Raw genomic sequence first — 20,771 nt, forward strand, 5'->3', positions numbered from 1 at the left:
TGTGGAGGTTTGCAAAAGCTGGCAGGGTGAGGGCAGAGCTCGGAACAGAGGAAGGGATTCTTTAACTTGGAGGAAAGGCGAGGAGGTGGGTGTGGCTGCTGGGGTGGTAGGTGTGTGGAGAACTCATCCATGGGACTCATGTCCCGTTGGAGTTTATTTGGACCCTGGCCTGGGGACCCTGCTCTGCAGTGGAATAGGGTACAAATGAGATGTCCCAGGCAGGCTACTGATGGCTGTGAGGTGGAGGTGGCCCCAGTGCCCCTAGGTTTCATTTGGATATCCAGGCCTCCTTACTTGGTCCCCATCACTTGGGGTCCAGCCACACACACCACTCACTCATCAAGAATCAGCCTTTGTGCGGAGGTGTGCCCGTCCCACGGGTTTCCTCCTCATCCCCATGTTCTTTGAGACTTCAGGGTTCAGATATGGGCCGCTGATTGCCATGTCCCAGCCTGGTTTTCAGTTCTGGGTAATGGCAGGGCTTAGGAAGGGTTGCCTTCGATGTCTGTGAAGATGGGGTACAGTGTAAGACCAGCGAGGGATCTGGTTGTCTGGAGTTCTGGTCCTGCCACCAGGCCTGTGTGACTTTGACACTCCATCCTTTCCAGAGTACCCTTTCCACCTCCGAGGGGTGGGACAATAAGCCTGGCTTCATGTTCCAAGGACAGCTGCTCAAGCAAGTCAGACCAATGGGAATCCTGCCTAGAGCTTCAGGAAAGGTGGTCCTGGAGGAAGGGGCGGCGGGGAGCAGGGCTCAGAGTACTGGTGCTAGCAATGATCCAGGCCTAGGGCCTCTGCCGGAGGGAGGGGGGTCTCCCCCATTCTCTAGGACTTCTCCCTCCCGACTCCACTCTCCCTTGGCTGAGCTCAAAGCCAGCCGCCAATGCCCAAACAAGTGGCCTCTGTTCCTAGGGGAGGGGGAGGGGAAGCAGGCCCTGGGCTCCAGGCCTGCCTGGCCAGCACTGACCTGCCTCCCCCTTTTGCTCTGGGTCTTAACTCTTGGAATCCTGGACTGGGTACTAGACTGTTTGAGGGCTGGTACTTCTTGTCCTACAACCGACCTGTCTGTCTTGCTTCAGGTTTCTGGGCTCTGTCTTTTTCGGAGGGGACTGACAGGATGTCCTCAGAGCCGTATGTATGTGGGGTATGACTGCAGTCAGTTCCTCTCCACTCCTTTCAAGTCCCTCAGGCTAGATTTAGTCTTTCCACGGACAGCATGAGGGTGTTTGTGTTTTAAAGAGGGATCCTGGGCTAAGAATGACTCCCAAGTGTCTGACAGAAGAGACGGGATCCCAGAGTCCCCTGCAATGTGTATTCTCCGCAGAGCTCAGACTTACAGCTGACCCGACCAGGACTCCCACCCCACCCCAGTCCTGACAGAGAATATATTACATAACTTATTGTCCACCTACCCCTCCCCTCAGCCAGGCCCCCAAACCTGTGTATTCCCACTGGGGCTCTGGGGAGGACAGTGCCTTTCCAAGGAGGCTTAGGTATCAAAATTCCCTTAGGTGACAGAATTCAGGTGTGCTGTGGGGCCACAGTTCAGGGCTCATCACTGCAGCTTTCTTGTGGGATGTCCATGTCTGTCATCCTTTGGGTCATAGGTCAGAAAGGAAAGCCTGTCCTATAATTAAGATTTCTGAGCTGGGTGTGGTGGCGCACGCCTTTGATCGTAGCGCTCAGAAGGCAGAGGCAGGTGGATCTCTCAATTTGAGGCTAGCCTGGTCTACACAGTGAGTTCCAGGACACCCAGGGCTACACACAGAAACCCTGTCTCAAAAAAACAAAACAGCAACAACAAAAAAGATATCTGTTCTAGGTCACTGGGGTAGAGTAGCTGGGAAGGGATGAGGAATTGAGTGACTAGTTCAATAACATTAATATTTCATCCAGTGCGATAAATTATTATTTAAATATAGTCATAGCAGCAGTGGAAGCTGCTATTTCTTGGCCGTCCCCATTTTATAGGAATGCAAAGTGAGGCCAAGAGGCAAGGTGATTTTCTAGGGGGCCATCCACTTCTTAGACTAGCTGGGACCCTGCATTTTCATTGTTTCACAGTGAGACCCTGGAGCACGGGGAGATTTTTGCAGACAGCAGATTCAAAGGCCGTCCTACCCTGGATTCCTCATTGCCATAACTGGCAGATTGGAGGACTGCCAGGCCCCTGACCCTGGTGGTGATCAGTTTTGGAGCAGGGGTGCCTGCAGAGGTATTATACTTGCAGACTGGCCTAGTTGCAGTGTCTTGACTGCCCCCCTCCCCCAGGGGCCCAGTCCTAGGAAGGGCAGCTCCTGGAGGATTAATTTCCTGCCTCAACCCCCTGGCTTTCCCAGACCCTGTTTTGCTGCTGAGGAAGCCAGGGTCTGTAGATGGTCGGCATCTGAGGGGACAGAACTGGGGCAGGAGTCCAGGCTGGGGCTCTGTGTGCTCTCTTCCCTGGCCGGGGCCTGGTTAGGGTCTCTGAAACCCTGAGCTTCCTGCAGTGGCTGCCCACTGCCTTGTCACAGGGCTTAAGTCTGTATCGAAAAGCCAGGAGCCAGCTCCTCTCCTAGGGGCCCCGGGATCTCTGCCACGTAGGGTGTTGGACTGAACAAACGTGGGAGGGTTTCCCAGAGTCAAGAGACCAAAATACAGAAGCCACCTGAGGTCAAGTGTGTGGTGCTTAGGGCCTCAGTGGGCCAGGGAGGGTGCAGGGATTTGAGATCCATTCTGTACCCTCCCTCTGTGGATCTTCTTTCCCCTCATTTTCATGTCGTGAGGGCCTCTCAGGGCTGTTCCTCTGTCGTCATCTGAGGTTAGAGAGCGGAGCCACATCTGGAATCTTGGCGGCCCAGGGCTCCTGGGGGAGTCTTGTCTGGCCCCATGTCCTTTGGCCAGGCTGCAGCAGGTGGACGAGTCCCCAGGACAGGACAGGACAGTTCAAAGCTGAACTGCTCTTGCTCCATAGCCTCCTGGGTGCCCGGGTCTCCCCCACTGGCATCCATCTATCCAGACATTCTTTTCTTTCCTCCTCTTCCCGGGTCCTCCCGTCCCATGTATGGACCGTGCTAGACAAAAACCAATGGAACACGCTGGGTGGTGGGGGCGCACGCCTTTAATCCCAGCACTCGGGAGGCAGAGCCAAGTGGGTCTCTGTAAGTTCAAGGCCAGCCTGGGCTACCAAGTGAGTTCCAGGAAAGGCGCAAAGCTACACAGAGAAACCCTGTCTCAAAAAGAAAAACCAAAAAACAAAAAACAGTGGAACAGTCTAGGTCTTGCTAGGGTGGTTGTGGCTGGGAGGGAAGCCTCTCCCATCCCATCCCTCACTCCCTCATCCACATTAGCTGCCTTGTAAGATTCTGACTCTGCCCTTCAAAGCATTAGAGATTTGAGGGGTCCATTTGCTGTGCAGTTGTTCTCAAGTTTTAAATTCCCAGAAGTTGAGGTCCCCGGGGGCCTACAAAGCTTGGATTTGGGGTGGGTCACCTTGAGTTGAAGCTAAACCTTATGCCAGCCACACTGTGGCCACACTGAGGCCTGCAGGATTTTGTGGGTTGTTCAGTGGCTATGATTCCCTGCTGGCCTCCACGCTCATGCGACTGACCACATGTGTTCTGCCGCTTCCCTTTCTAGAAATCCACAGGGCCTGCCCTGGGGCCCGGTGGTAGCACATGGTACAGCAGTCTTGTAATGGAGAAGCTTTCGGGGGGGTAGGACCACTGACTGCGTTCATGGAAGAGAAGCCCCATGGACACCAGGGTGCCCTTGAGGGGGAACCCAGACTAGGGGCTGGAAGGATCATAGAGCCAGGTCAAGGGTTGCCCTGTGGACACCGGAAACAGCATGAAATGTGGCTCAGCAGATCCAGGTCAAGTCTGCAAAGATCGGGGTCTGGAGGCCCCTATAGAGGGGGTGGCACAGAGGCTTGAGTCAGGGAGACCCATGAGGTGTGCTGTCATGCCTTTGGGTACAGGAAGCTGGGCCTTGGCCAGTGGGCTTTTACCACACCAGCCATTGCTGAGTTGGGGCCTGCCCCTGTAGAAGGAGACCTGTGCCTTATAGTATGTAGACTGCTTCACAGAAGGCCCCCTGGCTGGCAGGCTCCTTGACGGGGGTTGGGGTACACTCTGTCATTGGCCTCAACATTTGATGTTCCAGGGGTTGGGGCAGGTAGAGTCCATGATGTGTGAGCCTGGCTAGGCTTTCAGCCCCCTGAGCGTCAGCCCCTGGTCTCTATAGTGAGGACCTTCAGTGGGCTGCTATGTAGTTTTGTAATGAAAATGCCATGATTTCTTTTTCCCTAAGACACCAGGCCTGGCAGGGAGAGAGGGGACCCCCTCCCTGAGGGGCAGAGCTGGGACAGATACTTTTCCAGAGGGCGGGTCCCACTTGCTTAGTGAAGGGGTGCCAGGGTGTCAGCTAATGGTCTACCTTCCCCGTCAGTCAGGGCGGGCCTGCTCCTCCTGTCTCTTCCTCTGCTTTAAAGACGACTCGCTGAGCCTATGGACATCCAGGGACCTGACCAGGACACCTACCTGCCTGTACTGCTTGTGGCCTGAAAACCCACATTTTTGGGTCTGGAGAGATGGCTCAATGGTTTAGAGCTCTGGCTGTTCTTCCAGAGGACCCAGGTTCGATTCCCAGTGCCTATATGATGCCTCACCACTGTCTGTAATTCTAGTTCCAGGGCATTTGATACCCTCTTCCAGCCTCTGAGGGCATCAGACACACACATGATGTACAGACATACATGCAAGCAAAACACCCATAACATAAATAAAATGAAAATAAAACCCACATTTTGGACCTAGGGTGTAGTTCATTTGGTAGAGTGTTTGCCCAGCATGCACTAGGCTCTGGTTTCAATCCCCAGGATGGCAAAAACGGAATGTGATAGTATTTCTGTAATCCCAGCCCTTGGGAGGTGGAGGCAGGAGAATCAGAAGTTTAAGGTTGGGATGAGGAGATGGATCAGTGGATAGAACACTTGCCTTACAAGTGGGAGGGGCAGATCTATCACCGGAACCCACGACGGCAGCACGTTCCCACGGGAAGGCCCAGAAGCCTGCGGGCTGGCTAGCCTGGCCTGTGCAGCAGAGAGCAGCAACCAGAGACCCGTTCTCAAGCCAGGTGGAAGATGAAGACAGACCTCTGCGGCTGTCCTCTGACCTCCACACGTGTGCCGTGGCATGTGTGCCTACACTCAAAACACAAACATGCATGAGCATACACATCACACACATACCATACCTATAGAAAGAAGTTTAAGGTCCTCATCTGCTACATAGGAAATTTGAGGCTAGCTTGGGCTATGTGAGACCGCGTTTCAATCCAACAAGAATATCCCTGCCCCCACCCACCCCCGACCCCCACACACACTTATTTCTCAGTGCCGAAGTGGCCCAGCCCATTTGCAGGGGTTTTAATGTCATCTGAAGGGACCACCCTTCCTCAGTTCTCCCCATAACAAGCCAGAGAAAGATGAGCTCAGGCTGTGTGGGCTTGCTGAGTCCTGGTCCTGACCTGCCGTGTGGCCCTGGTTAGGCTCGCTCTGGGACTCACTTCTCTTCTGGAAATGGGGAGCGTTGGATGAGGTGGTGCCTGTGTGTTATGGGGTGGTCGGGGCCCAGGTAGTGCTGGGAAGAAAGCACACATGCTGGGAAGGCCACTGTCCTGCAGTGTGACCTGGGATCCTGCTGTCCGTGTGTCAAACTGGGGAATGTATTCAATCCGTAGCTATTTACTGTGGGCCACCTTTGAGACATAGGGGAATCAGAGCCTGGCCCCGGCTGGGTTGGGGTGAGAGAAAGTGTGTGATGCAGCTGTGAACTGGGAGTCAGGGACTGCCTCTTGGAGCAGGTGGCCATCAGGCTGGGAAAACTGGATAGAGAAGTAATCCAGGCAGAGGGAGTTGTGTAAGCCCAGATCTGGGAGGAAGCAGGCCTGTCAGGGAACATAAAAGAAATGAGGGCCGGCGGTGTCCGAGCTCACCTGGGCGGTGAGCACCTATGGAGGGTAGGCAGGCAGGGGAGAGGCAGGGGCTGCCTTTGAGAAGGGTGGCTGGGCTCAGATTCCGGGGAGCCAGGTGTTGGCTGCTGGAAGGACCTGTTAGGCTGTGGGCAGCGTAAGTGGTGTGAGCCAGCATTTCTCCTGTGTGTGGGCTCCCCAGAAGTGTTTATCAAGCTACCCAGCAGGAAGTGGCTAGGGCAGCCTCACTTGGGCAGACAGGTTGGGGCAGCTCCAGAGGGCTCCAGGGGACCCCAGAAGCTTATGTCTGAGAGGTTCCTAGACTCGGACTCCACAGTTGCCTTGCCCAGCTCTCCTCTCTGCCGTCTCACCAGGCGGCTCCTGTGCGTACCCTAGCCACCTGTAGGTCCTGCCCTGCCCACGCTGACCCACGGTGGCTCACTGTATCTGTGCCCCGCGTGTCTGCATTCTGGAGGCTGAGGAGGGTGACTGCTACCAGTTCTAGACCAGCCCAGGCTAAAGAGCAAACACTGGGGGGAAAACAAACAAACAAACAAACAAACACCTCCTCCCTCTGCCTGCCCCCCCCCCAAAAAAAATGAAAACAATTCATAGTACAGACAACAAGGAACCAGTGTCAGAGCGGTCGTGAATTCCTGGGGCTTAGAGAGACGGCTCAGTTGGTAAAGTACCCGGTGTGCATTCCTGAGGACCTGAGCTCTGATCTCCAGTATCCATGTAGAAGGCTGGGCACAGTGCTGGGCCCCTGTAACCCCAGCACTGGATAGATGGAGACAAGTGGGTCCCTGGAGCTTCAGGTTCAGTGAGAGATCCTGTCTCCGAAAATGAGGTGGAGAGTGATGGAGGAAGACACTTGGTGCCATCCTCCGGCCTCCACGTGCGTATGTGAAATGTGCGTGCACACATGCATACACACTCAAAAGAAAAAAAAGGGAAAAGCAAGTAAATCCTCAAGTCTCCTAGTGCTTGGAGCCCTCCTGTCACTAAGCGCTCCTGTACTCCATCCCTTCCGGCTCTGTCACTTCCCGTTGTCTGGACAAAACAGATGAGTATCTTTTTATTTATTTTAGTTTTTGTTTTTTCAAGGCAGGCTTTTTCTGTGTAGTCCTGGCTGTCTGGGAACTTGCTCTAGACCAGACTGGCCTCAAAACTCAGATTCCCCTGACTCTGCATGCACCACCAGCTCCCGGCTACAGATGAGTGCCTTCAAGGCCTCGCACAGCCTGCACTCACTTTCTGTCTCTCTTTCCTTCCTGCCCTTCCTGTGTCCTCCTTTGGCCTGCTCATCGCCACATACATTCTCCCTTCTGAGGAGATAAGAGTGGACAGACCGGGGAAGGGGGCTGGAGAGATGGCTCAGCATTTAAGAGTGCGGACTGCTCTTCCAGAGGACCTGGGTTCAGTTCCTGTCACCCACATGGCAGCTAACAATGGTCTGTAACTCCAAGACATACATGCAGGCAAAACACCAGTGCACATAAAATGAAAATACAGAAATTATTAAGTGTGGACAGAGGGGTCTAGGAAGCCCTTGACTCAGATTCTGGCTTTTGTGTTCCCTCGAGTGAGTTACTTCATCTCCCCAAGGCTCAGTTTATTCATCTGTAAAGTGGGTTCCACCACCTGCTTTCTAGGGTGTGAGGGTCGTGGGGCAGGGCGTGCAGAGTGGTAGAGGGGTTCCTTGTTGGGAAGTGTGGACTCCAGTCTTTGAGTGCCCTGTGCAGGAAGACTGATGAAGGATAGGGTGGGGTTATACCCCACACCCTCACCCTGGCCCTTCTTAGACAGGGGCTGGGGAGGGACGGTGGAGTAGTCTTCCTTCAGGTTGTCCAGTTGTAGAGTGCGGGAAGGGGACACACTGCAGTGGGGGCCAAGCCCTATGGGGCTGCCCCCCACCTCCCTCTCTTCCGCCCCCAGCCCCTGCCCCTGGTGCAACCATCTGGTCCTCTCCAACGTGGCCACTTTCACTTTCAGGCGCCAGCAGCAAAAGACCCACTTATCTTCAACCTCTCCGTTCCAGGGGATCTTCTCAGGAAATGGCAGGTCTGGGTCTCTATTTCCTGGGGTCACTAGTTCTGGGTACCGAGACCCCGAGTCCCTTCCTCATGGGCAGGAGCTTTGGGTGGCGCAGCTCTCCCCTCCCCAACCAGTCCATGCTGGCCTTCAGCCTCCGGGGTATGGGGTACGCTGTGCAGGTCCTACCACGTAAGCACTGATGACACTGATCTGTCCCCTCCTGCTGTCTGTGATCCTGTGGTCAGCTCCGTGCCCTCCCTCCCTCCTGTGGTCAGTGGCTTCCTGTTTCTACCCCATTTAGTCTCTCAGTCCCCTCCCTGGGTTTCGGGGGTGCAGCAGTCACAGGGGGATCTTCCTGGAGTCATGCCGTGGCACCTTGAGCCTCCCCCTTGCCCAGTACATGCCCTTGTAGGGGCAGGAAGTCCCAGTCCCCAGAAAGAGGTGCTATAACGGGTGTGTGTGTGTGTGTGTGTGTGTGTGTGTGTGTGTGTGTGTGTGTGTTAGGCCAATGCTCAGCTGCCCAGTGTAGCACCCCGGCAGCCTCGGGGTGGAGGGCTGGAGCTGAGGGACTGGGAACAGAAAGGGGGCAGTGAGGACACCAGCTCTGCCTGATACATATCGTTGGTCCAGTGGGCTCTAGGCTATGCTGCAGGGGAGGGAAAGGCCGGGACATGGCTAGATAGGGGCCAGCCAAAGGCTGTGGCTCTGGTAGAGGCCTTAGGGGGCTGGGCTCCACCTCTGGCAAAACCAGAAAGGCCTGGGAAAATATTGAGGGAAGCGTGAATGAGAAGCCTGCTAGGGAGAGGAGTGGGCCGTCTCGGGGTCCCCTTGGGGTAGGAGAGGAACCGTTCGTAGCACTTTGTCACATGACCTAAAACCAGCCCTTTGACTTTCAGCCTTCTGGATTTGAGAGACTTAAGGGAGAGACACCCTCTGCCTGTGGGACCTCCTCCTAGGGTGGGGCTTGGGCATGAGGGGGGCCTGGATAAAGCTTGAGGCTGGGATGGCTCACGTGATGCCTAAGGGGACAAACCAAGGGTCCCTGGAGTCTGGGGTTCACTCGCGGGCCTCTGTGCTTCCTTGTGGAGATTGAGCAGGTCCAGCATCACTGCAAGATGGAGCGGGAGGGGCCGAGTCTCCTATTTTAGCCCAGATGGCCCCGGACAGCAGCAATTTCATATATAACAGTTCCGCTAGTCATCTATATATATTGCTGGGTGTGGTGGTTCACTTCTGTAATTTCAGTACTCAGCAGGAATTTCAAGTTTGAGATCAGTCTGGCAAATATCAAATTCCAGGCCAGCCAGGGTTGCTTATGTAGAAGATTTGTCTCAAAATGACAACAACAAAAATTTAAAAACAAAGAAAATCAAGTCTGACTGTGTTATAGTTAAAATCACGAAGGATGAGGTTGTGTTATATTTGGTACTGAGAACAAGCTGCCACGACTCTCCTTTTTTTTTTTACTTTAAATTCATTCATTTATTTATTATGGTGTATGCACGCACGATGATACATGGGGGAGGTACACACACCTCAGGGTGCATGTAGAGGTCAGACGATAGCTTTACCCAATCAGCTCTCTCAATCCACCTTTACATGAGTTCCGAGGATGAAAATCCTGTCACCGGGCTTTGCTAGACAAGCACCTTTACCTGCTGAGCCACCTTGCCGGCCCATTGTGGTTTTTTTTTTTTTTTTTTTTTACTTAAATAAATAATATTTTTGAAAAATAAATAAATAAAAATATTTTTGAAGTGTGTGTGTTTGTGAGTGTGTCTATGCTTGTATGTATAAGTGTGGGTGCAACATATATGTGGAGGTTCAGAGGCAGCCTCGGGTGTCGTCCTCTCCTTCCTCTGTGTTTGAGAGGGTCTTTGTGTTGTTCACTACTGTGTTCACCACGTTAGCTCCTAGGAATTTTCCAATCTTGCTTAGCAGTCCTGGGATTACAGACGCATGCTACTGCTACGCTTAGCTTTACATGGGTTCTGGGGATTCGAACTCAGGTCCTCACACTTACGTGATAAGTGCTTTACCTGCCGAGTCATCTCCCCAGCCCTCTGTCTGCTTTTGAGACCTGGTAGCTGAGACTGGACTCTAGCTCAAGCTGGCCTCCAACTCATGGTTCTCCTGACTCAGTTTACAGAGTACTTGGCTACCACGCCCACCCCTGAACTCAGTTCTAGGGATTTAAAATACACACGTCATGGTTGGAGGATGTAGCTCTCTGGGTAGAATGCTTACCGAGCATGCTTGAGGTCCTGGGTGTCTTCAGCTCTCTGTACACTGGGCATGGTGGTGTGTGGCTGTAATCCAACTCTTAGGTGGTGGAGACAGGATTTGAAGTTCAAGGCCACACAGGATACTTAGACCCTGTCTAAAAAAATAAAAAAATTAGAAAGCAAAGAAATTTGTCATCTCCTTCTCCCCCGCCTTCCTCCTAAATGGAATCAAACCAAAGCCCCAGTGTGCCAGGCAGTGCTCTACCTCTGGACTCATCCCAGCCTCCCGAGTGCTGGGATTAAAGGCGTGCGCCACCAATGCCCGGCAGCTCCTGTTCTAATAGTAGAAGTGATAACACAATTTTAAAACCTTTAAACAACACAGACATGAGATTTCTAGAAAGTCTTTCAAGATGGTGATGAGGGGTGGGGTGTAGCTCAGTGGTAGAGCATTTGCCTAGTGTGTGCAAGTTCCTGGGTTGAAATCCAGCAGTACACACATGTGCACACATACATGGAGATGGGGGGGGGGCGGAGTTAATTACCACCAGGAATGGTCCACTGCCCTTTTGCCATTAACATCCCCTGGCCATTGATAAAACTGTGGGTTAGGGGTTGGGAATTTAGCTCAGTGGTAGAGCGTTTGCCTAGCAAGCACAAGGCCCTGGGTTCGGTCCTCAGCTCCAAAACAAAACAAAACAAAACTGTGGGTTAGCATTGTAGTAGGGTGATGCTGTAAGAAGGTTGTTAAACTGTTGTGCCTTGGGCTGGGGGTGTGGCACAGTGGCAGAGAGCTCATCTAGCATTGCAGTGCTCACCCAGCATCGGCAAGGCCCTGGGTTCAGACATCAAGCAGGGGTAAGATGCGTCAATTAGTAAAAATAAAATCATATTCAAAATGTTGTGCCTTTCACCAGATCCTCTGTGTATGGATGCCCATGCCGTGGACTGTCCAAGGTGGTGGAGGGGCATGGGGAAAGCCAGGAGGGCGAGGACTGAGTCCCAGCCTGTCCTCCATCGGCTGAGCTGTATCCTGGTGTGGGGCCCCGGGGGAAGAGGCACCTTTTCCTGATTTGTGTAAGGGCCCACCTGGTTGCAGCAGCTCATTTAGAGTGGGGAACAGTGGGGGTTCTGTGTGGGATGGAGCATGGAGTACCCGAGGTATAGGCCAGGTGGGAGTGAGTTCCACGCAGCAGAGGTGTCTGGAACAAAGCTCTTCAGAGAACATCGTCGGAGCTGGGGTTACAGACTCATTGGTGGCTCAGAAACCTGAGAACATTAGGGACTGTGGGTCTTGACCAGAACCCAGCTACAAGCCCAAAGGCCAAGTCCAGTCCGGACCAGTCATGTCAGGACAGGGGACAGGAAGTGACTGCCTGGACTGTGTGGTCTCTGCTGTGCATGAGGTGACATGTCACAGTCATCTAGGTTCCTGGCTTCGGGCAGGGACAGAGACCTTTACTTCACAGAGGGGAAACTGTGGCCTAGGATGGGGTGGGATATACATAGGGTTTACGACAGGCAGCAGAGTAAGGTTGGAATTAGGCTTGGAGCCCCCTGGGAGGCACAGCCGTACTCAGGACCCCCAGAAAAGAGGCTCCAGCCCAGATGGGACTGATAAGATGTTCTTGGAGGCCAGGAGGGTCAGCAGGGCAGACCCAGCTGGGAGGAGCGCAGGAAGCCATAGTGACCTTCATGAGACCTGCATGCCGCAGCCTCATGAAGGCAGGAAATAACTTCTTGGTCCAGGGGTCCATGTTGCTGTGCCCCCCCCCCCATGCCCTTGCTGCCTTGGCTCAGAGGGAGTTAGCTTGGCAGGGTGTGGGGGGGTGTCACTTCTGCACCCTCTGAGCTGGGAGCCCAGCCCCCACCCAGTTCCTCATAGCTACAGGAAGTATCTCCAAGGCTTCTTGCCTGTTAGTGGAAGCTCACAGTCCCGCGGACACACAGGAGAGCAGCTGGTGCCCAGGAGGGTGGCCATGCCATAGGTATTACCTGGCTATGGACCAGGCATGGGTGGGGTGGGGGTGTTGGGCATGTCAGGGTTTTAGAGAAGTTGTGCGGAACTCTTGGGCAGTTGTGTGGGGTTTCTGGGGAAGTTGTGTGAGGATTCTGGGGCGGTTGTGTGGGGGTTCTGGGGCAGTTACGTGCACTTGAGTTGTTGATATGAGCGTGGGTCCTTCAGGCAGAAGGGCCGCTCTGCCCAGCAGCTGCTGGGTAAGCAGGAGGCTTAGGCCTGGGAGGTGGGGAGGCAGGCAGAGGTGTGCTTATGTGGTGCTCTGGGGTGTGGTTTGCAGAGCCAGGTGGGTGTGCGGTTGTGGTTCCTGTGGAGATAGATCTGAAGGGTTTCTTGAGGGCTGAGCATTGTGGGGGGGGGGGTCCCTGTCCACCGGCATGGTTTGGGAGAGCTGGAGTCTTGGGGCAAGCGTGGGACTATTCAAGGGAGTGAGGGAAGGAGAGCTAGGGCCACACACAGGTAGGCCTGGGGCTGGCTGCATTACCTTTCCCCTCTCTCCAGGGCTGGGTCTTGCCTTGAACCTGGAGCAGAGTCCTATGTAAGGAGATAACACAAGGCAGGTCACTGGGCCATAGGCCTCCAGAGCTTGGAGTGGGAGGGGCCAGGACCTTAAGGTTGCCCTGGCTGTCTGAGTCACTCTTGCAAATCCGAATGCAAAGAAGACAAGAGGAGGCCTTCAGAGAGGACCACACCCACAGGGCCAGCAGGCCTCTGGGGTGCCTCTCTTCATCCCCCCCTGGACTGTCTCGCCCGCAGCGTCCTCGGTCCTCTTCTGTAGGCTCCCTGGGCCCTGTACATTCGGTTCCCTTTGCATGGAACTGTGTCCTTCCTGTCTCCACCCGGCGAGGCCCAGGGTAGGAGGGCTCTGGAAGCCTTCCTGCTTGCCTCACAGAGGCAGCCCGTTCTCCAAAGGCTGTGTGGGCTCCAGCAGGGGACTTGGGTAAGTGTCCACCTTACCCATACGACGTGGGGTAGAAATCCCAGGTCTTGGGGTCACTGTAAGGTCTAAGGGGACAGAGATGGGAATCTGGGAGGGGCTGGGATGACAGTGGCATTTGGGAGAGGAAAAGGCTGTGAGCTACCTTGCTGGGTTGGTGAAGTCGGGTGTCACTAGTCAGTACTGGGTAGGCACACCCAGCAAGAGATGTTAAGAGGGGCCAGAAATGGACAATGAGTTCAAACTCCGCCTTGGGATTGCGCGGATAAGGTCATTAAAAGGGTGAAAGCTTTGGCTCCAGCAAGAGGGAGTCAAGCCAGATCTGAGGAAGGACTGGCTGGCAAGGATTAAAGATTTCAGACAATTCTTTCTTCTGAAGTGGGACTAATTTCCCTGAACTCCACTATGGATGGTGGGGTTGGGAAGACGGGCAGACTCGGGCCATCACAGAAGACGCTGAAGGCGCATACAGGCGGACCCTCAGAGCAACCACGGAGAGCAGGCAGAAGCATGGTGGCCAAGGGGCAGTTCGGGAGGACTTTCTGGAGGAGGTGGCTTGGAGGGGGCCAGCGTGGTTGACATACTCATTGTCAGCCGCCTGTTTGGGGGGCTCCCCTATTTCAGGCTTGGGCTGGTATAGGAAATGACACGAGTCGTGGATGGGGACGGAGCTTGAGGTATGTCACTGAGCATTTGGGCAAGTCACTTCCTCTCTGTGGTGTTTGTTTCTTCATCCATAAGTGGCAGGGCCCGACTGCAGCACATGACAGGCTTGAGGAGCCCTCGGGGCACAGAGAGACCCATCAGCTGTGGCAGGTGCCAGGCCTAGTGAGATACTGATGAGAAGGGCAAAGGTGGTGTGGGGCGGCTGTGCTGGCCTGGCTGGGTCTAGGGGTGTGGTGTGGGGCGGCTGTGCTGGCCTGGCTGGGTCTAGGGGTGTGGGGTGGGGGGGCAGTGCTGGCCTGGCTGGGTCTGGGGGTGTTGGGTGGGGAGGGCAGTGCTGGCCTGGCTGGGTCTGGGGGTGTGGGGGGGCAGTGCTGGCCTGGCTGGGTCTAGGGCTGTGGGGTGGGGCGGCTGTGCAGGCCTGGCTGGGTCTGGGGCTGTGGGGTGGGGCGGCTGTGCAGGTCTGGCAGTGTCTAGGGCTGTGGGGGGGACCCCTCACCTGTGGTGGTGCTGTTGGTGTATGATGATGCCTCCTCAGCAGGGGCTCTGGTTCCCAGAGAGGCAGAGCAGAGCAGGGGAGGGCTGGGTGCTGAAGAACTCTGCCACAGAGGCAGATGATGTTTTGGTGCCACCTCGGGGAAGCCACCCTGACCTAGCCTGGTGAGGGAGGGCCCCAGGCTGTGGTTTCCCGGGTGGCAGTGTTCCGCTTGAGGTTCCTAGAGGCTTCTGGGTTATGCTTCCAGCTCCTTGAATAGCACTGTCCACAAGGCTATCAGCACCCAGTCCCCAGGTCTCTGACCTTGGCCAGTGCCCTTTAGTGCAGGAATAGGAACTTGAGAGAGGCCAGACTCTTCTCAGGGAGAGCAGTCGGTTCCTGTTTCCCAGCCCTAGCCTGTCCAGCAATGAGTTTGACCATCACCATTCCTCAGTCAGCTGACCTCAGTAGGTACTCTTGACCTTTGCTTAGGCAGCACTTTTGAGAAGCAGCAAGCAGCATGGCTAAGAGAAGAGTGGAGAGGATGGCTGAGGATGGAGAGCATGGCTGAGGATGGAGAGCATGGCTGAGGATGAGGGTGGAGAGCATGGCTGAGGATGGAGAGGATGGAGAGCATGGCTGAGGATGGAGAGCATGGCTGAGGATGGAGAGCATGGCTGAGGATGGAGAGGGTGGAGAGCATGGCTGAGGGTGGAGAGCATGGCTGAGGATGGAGAGCATGGCTGAGGATGGAGAGCATGGCTGAGGATGGAGAGCATGGCTGAGGATGGAGAGGATGGAGAGCATGGCTGAGGATGGAGAGCATGGCTGAGGATGAGGGTGGAGAGCATGGCTGAGGGTGGAGAACATGGCTGAGGATGGAGAGGATGGAGAGCGTGGCTGAGGATGGAGAGCATGGCTGAGGATGGAGAGCATGGCTGAGGATGGAGAGCATGGAGAGCATGGCTGAGGATGGAGAGGGTGGAGAGCATGGCTGAGGATGGAGAGCATGGCTGAGGATGGAGAGGGTGGAGAGCATGGCTGAGGGTGGAGAGCATGGCTGAGGATGAGGGTGGAGAGGATGGCTGAGGGTGGAGAGCTGCCTTGACCAATAGACAGTGCAAGAGCAGGTTGGGACTATGGTTCCATGATTCAAATGCTCGCTGTGCAAGTCTGATGCCTTGAATTGAGATCTGCAGAACACAGGTAAAAAGCTGGTGACGTGGGCTGGTGACATGGCTCAGTGAGTCAAGGTTCCTGCCCCCTGGTCTGGCATCCTGAATTCAGGTGGCACATGGTGGAAGGAGAGAAGACTCTTGAAAGTTGTTCTCTGAGTATGTACATGCACACATGCATGTGTGCGTGTGCACACAAGTACAGTAAACAAACAAACAAATCTGGATGCAGTAGTTTATGTGTGCTGCCATGCTCCACCAGAGGATGGGAGGTTGAGACAGGAGAGTCTCCAGGAGTGTGTGGAGAGTGGTGGAAGTGGGCTAAGCTGCTAGCCTCGTATAGTGGGGAACAATGAGAGGCTGTCTTAAGGTGGTAGGTAAGGACACATGCCCAGGGCTGCCCTCTGATCTCAACACATGCGTCATCATGGTATGCATGTTTACATGCTCACACATGTGCATGCACTCACACCATCACACACATGCATGAGAGAAAGAGTAGGCATATTGGCACACTTCTGTCAGCCCAGCACTCAGGAGCCTCAGTGGTAGAGGCCTTGCCTAGCATGTGCAAGGTCCTGGGTTTGATCCCAAATGCTAAACAAAACAAATACGAGCAATGGATTTTAACATTTTTATTTTTTGAATATGAGTGTTTTGCCGGCATGTATGTACGTGTATTACTTGTGTGCCTGGTGCCTGAGGAGACCAGAAGACCAGGGCGTGGAGTTCCCTGGAACAGGAGCTGACAGGTGGTTGTGAGCCACCATTTGGGTGCTGGAAACTGAATCCAGGTCCTCTGTAAGAGCAACAAGTGCTCTTAACAGCTGAGTCATCTATTTAAATTTATTTAAATTTTTAAATGGCATCACCACCACCACCACCACCACCACCACCACCACCACCACCACCACCACCACCACCACCACCATCACAGTCAGGTTGTTCTGTAGCCCAGGCTGGCTTCAGACTCACTGTGTACCCAAAGCTAGTGAATTCTTGATCCTCCCCACTCTCGTTCCCATGTGCTGGGATTCTAGGTGTGTGCTACCATTCCTGGCTTCACGTGGCTTTAGTAGTGTTTTAAACCCAAGTAGCCCCAATATTATTATTCATCATATAATCAATAGCAAGACATTGAGATATTTTTCATTCTTTTTCTCTTTCACTCTCTTCAAAATCCCATATATTCAGAATTCAGTGCTCCTCGCTCTGGGGGTCGTATTTCAAATGTTCAAAGCCACGTATGGCTGTGCCAGCTACTGCAGTGGCCAGGGCAGGCCTAGATACGTTGAGATGGCGCTTTCCTGGCTCTGTGACTTTGGAAAGTCACTCTGCCTCTTTGTACTTTTGTTTTCATTTCAGAATCTCTAGAGGGTTGTTAGAGGGTTATTTGTCCTTACAGGTTATGGTGAGGGATAAATGAATTGAAGGGTAGAGACGCTAGGCAGAGGCATGCTGTTCGCCTTTTTTTTTTTTTGAGATAAGGTTTCTCTATGTAGCCCTGGCTGTCCTGGAATTCACTCTGTAGCCCAGGCTGGCCTAGAACTCAGAGATCCACCTGCCTCTGCCTCCCAAGTGCTGGGATTAAAAGTGTGTGCCACCACCACCACCATCCTGCCCTGTTTGTCTTTTTTCTTTGTTGTCTTTTGAGACAGGGTTTCTCTGTGTAGTTTTGGTGTCTGTCCTAGAACTCGCTCTATAGACCAGGCTGGCCTCGAACTCACAGAGATCCGCTTACCTCTGCTCCCCGAGTGCTGGGATTAAAGGCATGTACCATCACCACCCAGCTAGCCACTGTTTGTCTTTTTAAAGCCATCATTTGAGAGGTCTGCCGTTCAGGTCCACATTTTTACCCAGGGTACCAGTTACTTAACATTTGTTTTAGAGGCTAGAGAGACGGCTCATCGATTAAGAGCACTGGTTCCTGTTCCAGAGGACCCAGATTTGATTCTAAGCACCCACATAATGACTCACAACTGTCTGACTTCAGTCTCAGGAGATCTGACACTTCTTGCCTCCTTTGGCATTGCAGGCATAAGGTGCACAAATATATATGCATGCAAAATACCTATACATGGAAAATAAATACAATCTTTAAAATTTTATCTTAACAATGCTCACTTTAAAGTCCCAGCCCTGGGGAGACAGCTGTCTATAAAGTGCCAGATAAGCATGAGGACCTGGGTTCCATTCCTATTTACCAGGAAGCTCCAGTACACTTGGCTGGGGGTGGGGTGGGGAGGGGGGCAGAGACACAGTACAGAAGGATCCCCTGGGGCCCTGGCTAGCCAATATAGCCTAATTAGTGAGAGAGAGACCTTGTCTCAGAAAACAAGGTAGATGGCTCTTGAGGAGTGATCCTTGAGATTGACCCCTGACCTTCACACACCACCACATGCACTTATACCAGCACCCGCAGAGGCCTTGCTCTCACACAAACACCCACATAAAGCACCATGCTTTTTTTTTTTTTTTTTGTGGGAGGTGTTATTTTGCTTGATTTTTTAGACAGGGTCTAACTATGTAGCCCAGGCTGGCCTGGTACTTGCCTTGTTGTCCAAGGTGGCCCTCTGTTTACAGCAGTTCTCCTGCCTCAGCCTCCCAAGTCCTGGGATCCAGATGTGCATCATCATCACACCTGACTCTGTTCTCAGCAGCGACAGTTGTAGGGTCACTTACTGTAAATAAATGCTCAAGAGCGCTCCCAGAGCCATCGTGCAGAGCCCAGCAGTTACTAAGACACTGCTGCCCTGACTTGGCTTTGGGCCCCAGGGAGCGGGGGTCTGTGTAGTCCACTGTGCTCACGACCCCCACCTCGTAGAGCCTGGGCCTTCTGAGGCTAGCCTGTTCTCTCCTCCCCTGGGAATCCCCTCCTGGCTCATTTTCCTCAGCCCTTCTAATCTCATGTCCTTGTCCTCGTTGTGCCCCACCTCTGTCTCGGCCTGTTCCCCGGTCCCCAGATTCGTGGAGAGTCTTGTGTCCCCAGCCCTCCTGTCAGGAAAGCATCTTGGAGCACATCCTCCCCGCCTTGCCCCATCACCCCCACCCCATGCCTCCCTCCCTGGTGCAGTCTCTTAGCAAGACTCCCCTGTAGGAGTTCTACCACTGGGGGGTCCCCAACCAGGGAGCCAGTGACCCCGAGCCCCTTAGTAACTGCATGTCTCACCTCTCGTGGTACCTCACCATTCCAACCCACACCCTCTCCTGGAAGGACTTTCTGGGGTCTGGCTCCGTGGCAGCGTCCTGGTACCCTGGAACCCTCTCTCTGCCTGCTCTCTCTCTCTCTCTCTCTCTCTCTCTCTCTCTCTCTCTCTCTCTCTCTCTCTCTCTCTCTCTCTCTCTCTCTCTCTTCACCTCCTCCCTGTCTCTCTCTCTTTCTCTTCCTCTGCCTTTGGTTTGCCCCACCCTTCTCCTCTCCCTTTCCCCTTCCTCTCTCTCCTCCTCCTGGCATCACTTCCCTCAGGAATTTTCTCCCACACCTCTTTCCCTGCAGCGTCCACCTCGGAACACCATGAGGAGCCTTTGGGAATAGGAACAACCTCTCCAGAGGCCCGGGAGAACGTGGTGGCCGGTAAGTGGGGAGCTGGGGTCCTGAGGCGGAAGTTTCATAGGGGCTGAAACCTGGGGTTTTATAATCTGTTTGGGGAGCTGAATTTGTGGGCAGGAGATGAAGCCTGAGAACTCGGTAAAGCCTCCCCAAGGGCTCTGAGAGGAGGGGACCAGGCTCCAGGCTGGCTTGCTGGGTGCCACCTGATTGGTGTTCCTCCTTGCTCGTTGAGTTTTGATCTTTCTCGTTCCTGAGTGCTCTTAATGATGATCATAGCCCTCCTCCTTTAATTTGATTTTTTTTGGGGGGGGGCGTAGGGGGACAGGGTTTCTCTGTGTAGCCCTGGCTGTCCTGTAACTCACTTGGTAGACCAGGCTGGTCTTGAACTCACAGAGATCTGCCTGCCTCTGCTTGCTGAGTGCTGGGATTAAAGGCGTGCGCCACCATCTCCCGGCTTTTAAATGCTTATTTTGTTTGTGTGAGTCAGTGTGTGTGTGTGCCTGTGCGCACACACGCTCTGGTGCGGCAGCGTGGATACGGAGGTCAGAGGACACCTTGCAGGAGTCGCTTGTGCCTTCCACCCTAGGGATTGAACGCACACCGTTATCCACTGTGCCCCACGATCTCTTGAAATAGAGTCCGTTTTGTGGGGTTTGTGGCACAGAATCAAAAGGAAGGATCTGGAAGGATCCTGTCTCCCCAGCTGCCGTGTATCCACTAATGAAGCTTCTTGTTTGTCTGCTTGGATGTGTGTTCATGTTTTTTGTTCCTTTTGCTTTTGTTTTTCTTTAGCCCAGATGTTTATATAATGATGCTCTGCACCTTGCTTTTCTGATTGAACATACATCTTTTGGTTTGTTTGGTTGGTTTTTGAGACAGGGTTTCTCTGCGTAGCCCTGGCTGTCCTGGAACTCACTTTGTAGACCAGGCTGGCCTTGAACTCACAGAGATCTTCCTGCCTCTGCCTCCCAAGTGCTGGGAATATACATCTTTAACATCAGTTTATATAAGCTTTAGAGCCTAGCCTACTTTCAGTTTGGAAATTGCTTCCAGGTTCTAGTTCAGCCCCAGAAGGCGTCACTTCTTTATACTGTTATGCTGTTGAGGGCCGCTGTACCCAAGAACTCCAAGGGCATTTGTTTATGTCTTTCTATTGAGTGACTTTTTCTTTTAAAACTCACATAACTGAACATTAGGTGACAGAGTACATAAAATGAATCATCTTCTTCCACACCAAAGTAGTTTTCCAGGGTGGCTGAAGTTTTGTGTTCAAGGCCATTCTAGGATTCGGAAGGTAGAGTGGAGGAGGGGGAGGGGGCTGAGCAATGTATGTGCAAGGTTATACAGTTAGTTAATTTTTCAAAAATAAGACATTCTTGTGTTCTTTTCCCCCAAAAGATCGTCCAAATGACACAAGCTTTAGGCCCTGCGAGCTGTGTTTCTGACCCTGTTCCCTCATGACCCCTCAGCCCTTAGCTTCCTTCATTTGAGGAGATCTCTGGTGTGGCCTTGCCTCCTGTCTCTGTGGAGACACGTCTAACTAAGTGCCACACTCATCCTGGCACTCAACTTACCGTGACTGTTGCTGGCTTTCCTTGTTTGGAAAAGGCAGAATGTTACAATCCTGTTCTGGACATTTTCTTGCTCCTGTAACAGGGTCGTTCGTGGCAGTGTAGAAGGACCTTCCTCCTTTTCACAGCCACTGTGTTGTCTGTTGCATGACTACCCCATAATTTAGTC

At 53.4% G+C, this 20,771-nt stretch overlaps 1 protein-coding gene across 6 annotated transcripts in view; it reads left to right on the forward strand.

Moving 5' to 3' along the window:
• The window catches only part of Arap1 (ArfGAP with RhoGAP domain, ankyrin repeat and PH domain 1), a 63,618-nt gene that overhangs the window by 1,054 nt on the left and 41,793 nt on the right, over window positions 1-20,771 (forward strand). For 4 of the 6 annotated variants that reach the window (XR_013043626.1, XR_013043627.1, XM_016000679.3 and 1 more), the window contains exon 2: window positions 18,978-19,055. The gene's annotated coding sequence lies outside the window, so the exon portion shown is untranslated. Of the gene's footprint in view, window positions 1-12,130; window positions 12,203-13,030; window positions 13,172-18,977; window positions 19,056-20,771 lie in introns of those variants that run through there. The other 2 variants (XM_076548383.1, XM_076548376.1) reach the window with 2 other exon arrangements.

This window comes from Peromyscus maniculatus, chromosome 1, assembly GCF_049852395.1.
Source record: "Peromyscus maniculatus bairdii isolate BWxNUB_F1_BW_parent chromosome 1, HU_Pman_BW_mat_3.1, whole genome shotgun sequence".
NCBI lineage: Eukaryota > Metazoa > Chordata > Mammalia > Rodentia > Cricetidae > Peromyscus > Peromyscus maniculatus.